This window comes from Megalops cyprinoides, chromosome 20 (genome assembly GCF_013368585.1).
Source record: "Megalops cyprinoides isolate fMegCyp1 chromosome 20, fMegCyp1.pri, whole genome shotgun sequence".
Taxonomy (NCBI): Eukaryota; Metazoa; Chordata; class Actinopteri; order Elopiformes; family Megalopidae; genus Megalops; species Megalops cyprinoides.
Genome location: NC_050602.1, coordinates 25,836,491 through 25,845,235, shown reverse-complemented (window position 1 = coordinate 25,845,235; position 8,745 = coordinate 25,836,491).

Genomic DNA, 8,745 nt, shown 5'->3' with positions numbered 1-8,745 from the left:
GTTTCCCTTAATATGCACATTTAAATATTTCAGCAGGAGCTTGAAATTAATTAAAGTTTCCTCAGCAAATGAATAATTACAAAAGTGGAACTCAGGTAAAGTTTTCACTCAGGCATACTGAGTTCAGACTGGCATTCAGTATGGCATCTGGAAGGCTGATTTATGAATGTTTGGTAGGACTGACCAAATACTTTCCCTGGGTTTCAACAGTCAGACAGGTGCCCAGGGCTTTAAAGAGGAACAGAAGCTCACCCCAGAAGCTGTACTGCATTCCAAACCACTCAGAGATGAAACCGTCCTTAGAAATGACTTCAGTGTTGAGACACAAACCCAGTGCTGGTCCTGCGGAGGGCTATCATGCCTGGAGCAGCCATGGCCTACAGTTAACCTACCCGGGCCTCAGTCTTTACTTGAGAACGACAGCTTCAGACCAGGTGCATAAGAGATGGGGCCCAGGAAAATGACAGGGACAGGGGGAAAAAATGAGGCAGGCTGCCCTGGGGGGGGTGATACAAATGCTTACTAATTTCGAAAACTTGCCCTGGGGAGGAGGCAAACTGACATGCTAATACACCTTAAACCCGATGCCCTTCCACAGTGAATAATACTGTAACTCTAGAATGCAGCTAAGCTGCAATGTAAGGCAGAGGCAGCTCTTTTAAACCGTGAGCTAAGTTCACGTGAGAGCGCTGTAAGTGAGTTTATGTGTAAATCAATGAGTTATTACATCAAGCGCCCCGGGCTAAATACTGTACATGTACATTGTTGGAATATATGTTCACATTGCAATACAAATTTACCTGTCAGAGTTTCTCATACATGAGGCTGTTAGAGATTCTCAAGTTTTACCATATCAGACACAGAACTCAATATGTCAATGCTTATCAGGTCTCAAACAATGCATAATATAGACTGATGCTCGATTTGTTGTGTTCCAAATTGTTATTATATTTCATACTCAGATTCAAACTCATGTGATCCAACTGAAGTGTATATATAATGGGGCTGCTTTTTTGGGTGAATCTAATTGCACTAGTCTAATAAGGCGCAGCCTATTTTAGAGTAAACACAATGTATGAGTGTAATATTAACACATTACACAATCCTCAACACTCTTTCTGAGGTCCTGTGTGCTCCCGTTTTACAGGTACTCAGTGAATTAAACATGCACCTCTGGTGCGTTACCATGCCAGTGAATTCACCTCAAAGAATGAAAAGTATGCCTCTGAGGAGCTATAGGCTACATCACTTCAGCTGAGAGTCAGACTACAGCACACTGAAACTGATTGCTGTCATCGCGACTGCTATTTAATCCAAAGGCAAGGAGTCTGCGAAACAGTTTTTAACGATTTCGAGATCACTTCGTTCATCGTTATGTGTACATGAAACAAGTGAACACTCAAGTGAAATAAGTTCAAGACACAGGCTAATGAAGTTAAAGAAGAAATGTAATGTTTTATTGATAGAATTCCAGTCCCTGCTTCTTTCTGAGGAGACAATGGAGTTGTTGATATGTTGATGCTTAACAGGAGAATTATTCTTTGCTCCTGAATACTATATTTATGAATAAATGTTAACATCTGACAATTACATACAAATATGAAAATATAGTGCATCAGTGAGAGGATGGCTTGAGGCACATTATTAGCCCACTGATGGACTACGAGAGGCTATAAAAAGTAAGCAGTGTAACTCACCCTAGATAAGGGCTTCTGCTAAGCGTAATAAATAATTTGGCATCAGCATGCAGGATCATGGCCTCTCTGTTTTCACTGCCACACCCCCCTGATTCTACAGTCGGGCCTGAATAGACAGAACAAAAATAAAATAGTGGTATCTCTGAAGGGAGAAACAGGAAACCTTCTGCATGATTGTTTACAGCATCTACACTTGAAAGATGAAACATGTGGTTCTCAAAAAGAAACACATTGTTAAAAATCATTTTTGTTTCTGGCCTGAGCACTTTAAACCCTTTGTGAAACTGAGTGAAAGGGTGTGACACAGACAGTTCAGACCAAAAAGACTTAATATTAATAACTCTTATTTTTAATGCCATCTAACGTGTTTGAAAATCTCCCAAATTCTGCCTCTCAAACATGCTTATATTGTCACACCATGTGCTGCCTGTATCTGTTATTTCTGAATTACATGCAATTAGCAGTCACCAGCACTGCTGGAACCAGCATTCCTGGCACGAGACAAGCCCTCTCCACACTGAACAGCCACAATAAGGGCAACATTACGGGTCTGAATCATCTTTAAGAGTCTCATTGTTCTGCTTTAAACAGTGCTCTGGCATCAGGTGTCATGGTAGTAAATAAAGGATGAGATACAGTAGGGGTTAAGAATGGTGAGGGAACTCAGCACATGTCCAATGGCAGTGCAGCATGACTAAGCCCTGTATTTTATAACTCAGAGGGAGGTAATACCCTCTGTTAAGTGATACCTTACCAAGTGGAATATAGTCCAGCATATTCAGCCCTGATTGAATGTGAAACTTTCTCCTACAGGCAAGCCCTGAGTGGAAATATGTCTGTGTGCAATTATTGCAAGTGTCAGGCGAAATACTGACCAGTCATTTTTGGTTGTGTTATCTAGGGGGAGTGAATTCATATCCCGACCTCCACACACACACACACACACACACACAGATCCAGACCACATCAAAGACAGACCTCTACGGAGAGAAATAGCTTGGCTCTGACTCACCCACCCAGCTCCTCCAATATTTGAATAAGAATGTCAATCAGCATTTGAATTGCTACACTTCTTAATCAATGCAAAACAATCAAAAACAAGCGAGCCTCCCAGATTTTAAGCCTGCAAACCTCCCTCGTTTCCCCGAGGACCCAAATGCAGCACAGAATTCGTCTTTGGCACGCATAAACTATATCATATATTGCCCAACTTAACAGAGTTATGTAATGCTGTTGAAAAGGAACGCAGGGAAAGCTGTTTTTTAAGCCTCCTGCATTACCTCACCTGATAAGCTTGTGCTCAGAGCAAGTTCGATTTCTGTCCAACATCGCCCCTTAGATGTCAGCCGGAGTACAACAATAAGCTAAAATCCATTTTCTGGAGAGTTCCTAAAGAAGATGCTGGACTGAAATTTGAGGTAGATTAAAAGGTTGCAGTGTAGTCAGTCACCTGAAAATGGTCTCCTTAGCTGTACATGTTTGCTTTGTCGTAACATATTACATTTGCACACATGCTGCTGGCATCTGTGACAGTTTCTTCCCTAATTACTCAGTCATTTTGCTTTTCAAAGCTCAGAAAGACTACACATAGAATTACTGACTTTACTTGTGGTGATCCTCAACCAATGCAGGTAAAATAAAATAAGTACTGTACAGAGATTGCAAGTGCTCAATTTACATTCAAAATCATACCAGTTACTTTTATGTAATGAGTAGGAATTAGGTCTGTCCGCAAACCTCATCTTCACCATATCACTACCACACTACCAAACCTGCACATGAGATGACTGGCACAACTTAAGGCTATAACTGTGATTTAAGAAGTTTGAATGGAGGAAGACTGGGGACACCAGCCTGTAATTACCCCTGTTTGAACTGTGGTGTGTAATTTGGCATGGCTGTCATGGAGAGTGCCACAGCCAGAGAAACAAGTGTGTGCTGCAATGAGATAATAAATATTATAAGAATTGAGAACTGTGACTCATGCATCAGTGATGGGAATTATTTTTTTTTATCCTGCAATTTAAACTCAAGGATCTTTGACATTTGGGTTAATAACTCAAGCCTTGTATGCATTTGTTTAACATACCATTGTCTAATATGGAAGTTTTATGGGTTTGAAAGGAATAACATTTTTGTTTTTAATTGTGTGATAGTACTATTCGGATTCTGCGTCATTTCTGAATGTGCTCTGTTTCAGTTCTTGTAATCGGTAAACATCTTAATGTTGATGATTTAAATGTTTAATATAAGAATTGGGGTGGGGGGGGGGGGGGTGTTACAGGAAAGTGACTGGTTTCTTCAGGGAAAATGTGATGTTTTATCTCCCTCTATTGGTTGAATTGTAGCATTACATTTTTCCTGTTTTTATTGAGAATCCATCCAGGAAAAAGTAAACCTTTAAACATCTGCAGAGCATTTTCAGCTAGCTTACTTCCCCAACACAAAACTGCATTGTGCTACCATAGACCTTATCCAGTTCTGATCACATTTCTTATTTCAGTGCCAGGGTCTGGAGAGAGTATAGTGAATGTACTGTATATCTCATGAACAGGAGAAACAAACACAGATATCATGGCATTCAGATCTTTGATTTGCTCAATTGCCTTCATATTGAGTGACTGCACAAACAGAACCCAGACTTCAACCCACGATATTCCAATTCCTCTTTACGTGGTGCCCAGATAGCCTTATCTTAACCTACACTGTGATACAGTCTGCTAATCAAAATCCATACTGTTGCAAATCTGTGCCGTCAGGTTAGGTCACTAAATTCAACAGTTAATCTTGAAAACGTCTCCTGAAGGACAAGCAGCTGTGAGCCCTGGGTTCCCGCTATATCAGGACCTGGCTAAGACCTTCCTGTCAGGAACCAGACAGAACACAACCCAGGACGCAGGCTAGCAGGTCAGGTTCAGTTAACAGGCATGGGAAGGTGACATCATGTATCCCTTTATACTAACTTCCACAGCTGGTAACAGACCAGGTGGCTTTGAGTGTGTTCTATTTCAATGTAAATAAATGTAATTCATCTATAGTGCTCCGCAGGCAAACACTGTTTAATCAAAGACTGATTTTATTGTATAAACCACGTAAAGTCTACTGCTCACATCAAAATACTATCCAATAATGAACACCCGATAAGTGCTATATTGCAATTTCATTTATTTCAAAAATTTAATATTCATTCAGTTATCCAGGTCTCTCTCCCTCTCACTCATACCTCACACACACACACACACACACACACACACACACACACATACACACACACACACACACACACACACACACACACACATACACACACACACACACACACACACACACACACACACACACACACACACACACACACACACACGCATACAAATAAAAGGTAACCATTACTTTGTTGTATGTGCCCATGTGGAACATTAAAAAACATGATCTGCGCTGCCAACTTTCTTAACTAGTTGGGCATCGCGTAATTCCTGCCAGTTTGCAAGCAATGTCCTCGGACACTACAAATGCATCAGTGTGGGGTGAGAAAATTCAGTGTTATTGTGAAGGGAAGATGCCACCTGGAGAGCCTCCAGGTTAGGTGATCAGAGGCTTATCGTCACAGCATCCAGGTCATCTCCTGGTGCACCTGCCTCTTATCCTGTGCACAGGTCCCAGCAAGGGAACGCAATCCAAGCAGGATCAGATTATTCATGCAGCTTTGTAAGATGATCTATAGGGATCCCTCAGTAAGTCACGGGTCGCAAATGACAAGCCTCACAGGCTAAATGAATGGCCTGTTCTAGTCATTAAACTTCTTATCTTCTTATGCACTGACAGAACGACTGGCAGGTACATAGGTGCATCCTGACTGTTAATATGAAGATCGGGATTGTGAATTAGCAGGGCGGATATTTCCAATGTCTTCCCCCAGCATGGGTGTGTTATGAAACATCCAGGACCAGGGAGGTGTCCACACTAAAGCCCCGCTCAAATACAACTCTGGGTCACGTTTTCAGCATACATGGGACATCTGCCATTAATTGTTTGTTTTTTTTTCCTTAAAACAAATTTTAAGCAAACACAATCTCAAGCAGGCATTCACTAAGACAGGTGCATATTGCTGAAGTCTGAACATTCATACTATGTCCTCAAACACATTTATTAAATCCTCAAACTTTCCTCTTGCACCTACTATGTCACTAAAGAGAATGTGGTATGTTATGCAATGACCCCCTATTGCTGGATTGTGACACTTAGTATCGTCTCTGCTCTTAACCTAATCTTCTTATATTCATATTTGCATGTTATGGATAAGAGTGTGTGCCAAATGACTAAATGTGAAGTAATGTAAAGATTACTAAATGTATAGGTGGCTGAGAACATGCATATGGCGTAGAACAGCTCTGCGCACCCATTATCATGGTCAGACATATATGGCGTAGAACAGCTCTGCGCACCCATTATCATGGTCAGACATATATGGCGTAGAACAGCTCTGCGCACCCATTATCATGGTCAGGCATATATGGCGTAGAACAGCTCTGCGCACCCATTATCATGGTCAGGCATATATGGCGTAGAACAGCTCTGCGCACCCATTATCATGGTCAGACATATATGGCGTAGAACAGCTCTGCGCACCCATTATCATGGTCAGGCATATATGGCGTAGAACAGCTCTGCGCACCCATTATCATGGTCAGGCATATATGGCGTAGAACAGCTCTGCGCACCCATTATCATGGTCAGACATATATGGCGTAGAACAGCTCTGCGCACCCATTATCATGGTCAGACATATATGGCGTAGAACAGCTCTGCGCACCCATTATCATGGTCAGGCATATATGGCGTAGAACAGCTCTGCGCACCCATTATCATGGTCAGGCATGAGATGCACACTTATGGCAAACAGATGGTTACCTTTTGTGTCTGCAGTTGACTGTCAGCATTTTATATTGAGTGACACAAGCAGAAGTGCAAGTGCAATGCAAATGACCAGCCATTAGGTCTGCTGCCCACAATTCTCTGCCACTCATTTTATTATACAGCTGTGTAGTACAGTGGTGAGAAGCAGGCCTTTTAACCGAAAGGGTGCTGGTTTGATTCCCCACTGGAGCACTGCTGGTGTACCCTTGGGCAAGGCACTCAACCTAAAATTGCCTCAGTAACTACCCAGCTGTATAAATTGATATAATTGTAATTGCTCTGTGGATAAGAGTGACAGATAAATGACAGTGATGTCATGTAATTGTGTGGTTCAGTACGCTGCAACTCCTTCACATGAGTTTTGTGGGAAATGTTGTGTGGGACAATAAAACAAAGGACCATCTGCAGTCCTACTTCCTCTAAACTCCATTTTGTCTTCCTGGGAAAGAGAAAATAGGAGCCCTTCAGAGTGAGTTCATTAAAGTCACTAAAGAAATCTGCTTAGCTGACGTTAGGGATACACTGGTCTGATGGGTTTATAGCTGCTTCGAGAGCAATAATGATGTTTATTCCCTCCTCAGAAATGAGATTGATTGACACATATTGTCTGGCTGCTGCCTGCTGCTCATAATTTACGCACCTTCCACAGACTCAAATCTCACTTTCTGAGACTACATTTTCCTGTGGGGTATCCTGAGTTCTCGAAGGAGAAACAGAGCCTTCAACCCCCAGCTCAGGAAATTTACAGCTCAGATTTACTTACTTCAGTCACTGTGAGACTGAGACCAAGGTGTCAGTAAAGCACAAGGCAGATCAAACCAAGAGGTGCTTCCTACCAAGAGTCAATAACAACTATTTGAAATCATCAGAGGATTCTGATTGGTGATTCCAGGGGCGTTTCTAACTTTTGAAAAGATCAGGGGCTAAGTCAAGTTTGCACAGGGCTTGTCTTTTTTTTTGAAGGGAGATCGGCATTAGTAGGTTGGGGAGGTTATAATCTTTATAATAAATAAATATTGTCACACCTATCACATGCTGCAAGCTAAGTTCCGCTCTGTTACACAGTCTGTCTGTTGTTCTGCTATAAACACCTCCTTTTTCAGGGCAAAAATATTTGGGGCTAGGCTATAGCCCTGAATGATCGGACCCAACGCCACTGGGTGGTCCTGTAGTTTTGGGAAAACCACTCAATCCAAAGGACACCAGTGCAGGACAGATCATTTTAACAAAGGTAAACTTTCTCACGGCTGAACAAATATCGCATCCTGAAGGCGAACGGTGAGTACCCTTGTCTAAAATGCTGCTGAACATGCAAATGGTGAAAACAATTTGATCGGAGAATCATAATGTAATCACTGTGTTGCCTTAGTACTGTTAAGCCACTAGAGGGAGTAGCAACACCAATCGAAACAGCACCCTCGATTGCCCATCATCACGTAATTTAAGGCCATTCAACAAAAGGCCCTGTGGCAGAATGCATCCTACCATGACCTTCCCATTGGCCCTCAGATCGCTGGGAAACAACAATGAAAAAAATAAATTATCACATTACACACCAGACGCTCTTATCCAGGATGACTTACATAGGTTAGAATTTTACGTGTTATGTACAGCTGGGTATTTACTGATGCAATTCTGAGTTAAGTACCTTGCCCAAGGGTACAGTAGCAGTGCCCCAGTTGGGAATTGAATCTGCAACCTTTTGGTTATAAGCCCTGCTCCTTAAATAATATTTATTAAACATTGCAAGTACTTGTAATACCAGTGTGATAGTATTCCAGTCATGTTGCATGTTTACTTAGGTAGGGCTTGAATAGAGCTATGCTCACGTTCACTGGTTTGGGAGTGTCATTAGCCTGGTCTGACACTGTTGCTCATTCATCTTGAATGGATACACTTCTGTTCTTTTGTGTTGGAAGTCACTCTGGATAAGAGCATCTGCTAAATGAATGTAATGTAATGCATTCTGTATACCCAGGACACAAGGGTTCTGAGTAAATCGCCCTTTCTCTCCCATTGATATCCATTGTTATCCTAGTTAGTTTGGTTTCCTGACTGTTATTTATTTTGGAAAATAAATACATTTTTTTTAATATTGTTTGATTGTCTTAATGAGCACCTCCCTGCTCTGGCT